Below are 4,478 nucleotides of genomic sequence, written 5' to 3'. Positions count from 1 at the left end.
AGAATTTAGTGGGGGAGGTTCTCTGGCAAGAAGTCAAATAGATGATCATAATAGTTCCTTCTGGCCTTAAAAATCTATGAATAGCCCCGAATGGAGGCTGGTCAGGCTTCCATATTAGAGCTGCTCTTTCGGGGTGGGGGTGGGGGGAGGTACTATGGAATCTATTTGAATCACAACCCTCATCCTTAACCATAGCATGGGGCCCTGAAACATGCTGATGGAGCATTGGGTCAGTATTAACTCAGGGACAAGAGTGTCATGCACATCCTCAAAGGTATTTAAGCACCTAGCTCCCATTGAAACCAATGGCCTTAGCACTCACCATGTCTCTAGATGCTCCCATATGCTTTTTCTATTCCAGTCACCAGTGAGTGCACCCTGCCTATACAAGTGGAACTTGTCCCTTTCATCTTTGGTACAGACCAGAAAGCAGCAAACTGCTGCAGAGACCCCAGGCCTGTCTGCAATGGGACTGTGGTTCCCAGCTGCTGCTTTGTAATTTCCCCCCCTTGAAATTCCACTTCAGAGCAGGAGTCAAAAGATGCATATTGCAGCTGGCTATTAAGTACATAATGCCTCAGACCAGCCCAAAGCATTCACCCCCCAACCCTGCTTGCTCTCATGAAAAGCACCAGTGTTTATATTGGCGACTGTTGCTCAGCAGGTATTGATCTTGCCTGTTAACTGCATCAGGCTGTGCTCTGAACTTACACTGAACACTGACCTCAATAAAGTCTTTGCTGACTAGAGAACTAGCTGACTCAAGGGACTGGCAATGGGATGTAGGGCCTTTCTCCTACAAATTGCTGGCTGGTATCTAGCCAGATTGGGTGGTAGGACTTGTTGCAATCTTTTCATCAAAGCTGTTTTTCAACAGAAAACTGGGTCTTCAGCTAAACAATGTTTTTTTAAAAAAATGCGTGTTTTCCAGGTTGATTTTTCACCAAAATACCCAAATGTCTGAAAACCAAAATATTTCAGCCAAAAATACAATAGTTCAGTTGCCTCATGTCCCCATTCTCCTCTATGGACTGAGCTCCTGAGCTGGACTACATCCCCCATCATGCACCATGGCCAGGGACTTCTATGATGCACCACCTCCTGTCTCCCAGTAGGGAAATGGCCTGCAGAGAATGGAACCAGGTGGCACCCAAACTACAGTTCCCACCAAGAGGACTATGGCAGCATTTCCATAGCACAATATTTTGGCGTTTGGCCAACATTTTTCAGTATTTGAATTTCCACTGGGGAAAAAAAAGTCAAAATTTTCCACAGAGCACAATAATAGTTTTCAACGGGCTCTAGCTGGTGGTGACATGACTGTTGCAATCTTATGGCTATTTGTTGTCCTAAGTGAACTGAGTTTGCATCTCAGTCCAGCTCCCAGCAAAGAGTTGTCCAATCACATAACCACTACAGCTGGCACTGATTGGGATCCCTGCTAGAGAGCATAGCTGAGAAGCCGGTGACCAAACCCATGGATAAGTTCCACCAGAAGAAGATGGAGGCTTGTGGGTGGTGGCGGCATGAGGGAGTCACTGCCTATGCTGTACCAATTCTGTGCATAAAGAGAGCACCACAGTGAAGACACACAGATCCAGGCCATCCACGTTTGAGGCAGACCCTTTGGCCTTTCTTGTGAGGAGGAGCAAACTCTGGCCCCCCAGTGAGACAATGTGGAAAAGCTCTACAATGAGATCTTGGTGGACATTTCCTTCAGAGGAACCCCCTCCCCTCCCATGATCTGGGCTATACTTTTGACATTACATTGAGCTGATGGAGGCCATATTTGGAGCCCAGTCCTACAAGACACTGAGATGAATGGTGCCAAGTGCCCTCCTCTCCATTGAAACTGATGGGAGTTGAAGGTGCTCGGCACCTCACTCAGTCAGGTGCCGGGTGAATGCTACAAGGCCCATTGATTCTGTCTAGCAGAGGGGGATCTGGTTATTATTTTAGGATGGCTGGTTTCCTGGGAGTGCTCTAAGAGAGGACACATGCATTGATTGTGCTGAATGATTATGGATGTAAGGAATGGTCTTGGGTAATCCTGGATAATAATGCAGCATTACACAGAGCATGATATTTTTGCATGTGAGAAATGAATGACCTATGCTAAGTCATAACCAGAAATTTGGGCCAAAGTCCAAACTTGGTAATAATTCATGTTTTAACAGCTTCCCTGGAGTTTTAACCTTCATTATCCTGGCTACTGGCATTATTATAGAAAGAAAGAAAGAAAGAAAGAAAGAAAGAAAGAAAGAAAGAAAGAAAGAAAGAAAGAACATTTCAAAAAGATTTTAGACTCTTAAAAACAAAAAAGACTTTAATATGCTGCTTTATTTCAGAACCAAAAAAAGGAGATTCACCCTATATTTCCTGCATTTATTACTGTGACAAAGCACATGTCCAGGTCAAAACAGTTCCTTTGTACAGGTGTCTCTGGCTCCATAAGAAACATTGTTTGCTGTTTCATATATGAATGTTATTAAATGGTGTGCAACATTATTTACAGAATGTTGGTTGTCGCAGGAAGCGATCTGCAATTTAAAAGCTTGAATGTGTGTTCTAACTATAGTGAGATTTCCCCAAGTCCTTGCTCACAAAGCTGTGACTTGAGCTATTTAAAAAAAGGCTCTTTACTTGGCAAAGGCTTTAATTAGCAGAAATTTCCACGCTAGGAATATTATTCTGCATGAGCAGAAATTGCATAGCTCTTGCCTGTAGATGCCTTAGAGATGCCATTGATTGGCCATATTCAGAACAGGGGAATTATGTGACCCAGTGCTAATTTGAATTCCTTTACCAAACACATTTTTATTTCATCATCTCAGCTGCATAAAAGAGTCAAAGTACCAGAGCTGTAAAGACTTTGAATTCCTGCTGTTCTGCAATAAAATAAGGCAAGAAATATTAGCCATCCCTGGTTGATTCTTTAATTCTTTCCCAACAATGTCAAAGTATCAGTGTCCTACAGGTTTTAGTGCAGGTTAAAGACTGATACAAAGTGTAGGCTTGAATAGGAGTTTGGAGTGAGTTAAGGGGAGAGAGAACATTTTAATAGGACATTGGTCCAAAATAGCCCAGCTTGTTCCTACCTCCTGCTGCCTCTTCCTCCTTTTCACAGGACCTTGATTGTATAGAAACACTACAGACAAAAACCACAAACAACAAAAGGTTTGCTCATGCCCCCAGTGGAGGTCATGAGCATGCTACCATGGAGAAACAGAAAAAGCATCAAAGGATGGTCTGGATTATTTATAAGCAACGATTAATTAATGGGAGGTTTGATACTTTAGCAACTTACTTTGGGCAAATTTGTATTTGCAAATTGTTCGTTTCAGACATGGAAGAGGACCAGAGCAACTGTAGCCTGGTGCTAATTTTAAAAATGAATCAAACCTTTCTTTGCCCCGTCCAAAAACGACAAACTTGTAGTTCAGAGGCTTTCAATAGTATCTGCTCCAATCTGACACTCCAAGGTTAGAAAATCACAAAAAGGTTGTGTTATACACAGCAACAGGAGCTTTTTCCAACATTTTTTTCAATTATTGCATTGTGTACTCTCCAAGAAAAGTAACTTGTCTTGGCTTTGGGAGGAACAACTTTAAAAAGAGAGGCAGAATGAACTAATTCAGTTCAAATACACACCTCTCCCTCACAGATCAACTTGAAAACTGCTGTTCACTGTAACTACATTTATATCCACTGGGCAGCTATGACCTGTAGTTCAGAAAAACCTGCATCACATGACGACTTGGCCATGATGCAACATACACCTAACTCAATTCCCAGCCCAAGTAAACCCTTCAGAAATCCCTCCTGCCTCTTCCCGCTTCAGATCACACTCAGAAATGCTTCCAATGCTCAAACTCCAAGCCTTTCCTCCCCCTTTAACCCTTGCAATTTAAATACCTGCTTCAGAATTAGCAATGAGCCTTGTTTCATGGCAGGACAGCTCAGGTTAGCTCTCGCAAGAATACATAACAATTGCTAGCTGATTGATTCACCTCTCCTACATTCTTGCAGCAAACAGAGAGGGGTAATGCCTTTTGAGATTGCACGGTAGGTTTTGCTTTAATCCAATCTAACAATCCCTCTGTTTCTTTCGGCATCTATCAGTGTATCCCTCTTGCTTTATGAGTATTTCTGCTCCTATCTACTGATCCCTCTCTATTACTTGCTTACTAGAGCGACTTCCTCCTAGCTGTCTCCCTATGATCATGTCCTAACCTCTCCTCCTTCCTTCCCCTGGCTTTATGGAACCCAAGGTGCTTCCCTGTTCAGGTTGGGGCCCCAGCCCCGGCTGTGGCATGTGTCTCCCATCAGTGGCTGAGCTCGAATTAATGCAGACGCTGTATTGGAAGCAGAGGGAACTAACCGTAGCGCTCCCTGCAAACTTTTCCAGCCCCCGGAAACCCTCGCCCCCCGGCGAGTCAATTTCAGAGCCGCGCATGGTCGGGTGTGTGTGTCCCTCC

Source organism: Trachemys scripta, chromosome 7, assembly GCF_013100865.1.
Source record: "Trachemys scripta elegans isolate TJP31775 chromosome 7, CAS_Tse_1.0, whole genome shotgun sequence".
Classification (NCBI taxonomy): Eukaryota; Metazoa; Chordata; order Testudines; family Emydidae; genus Trachemys; species Trachemys scripta.
Note: the sequence above shows the minus strand (reverse complement) of the source record.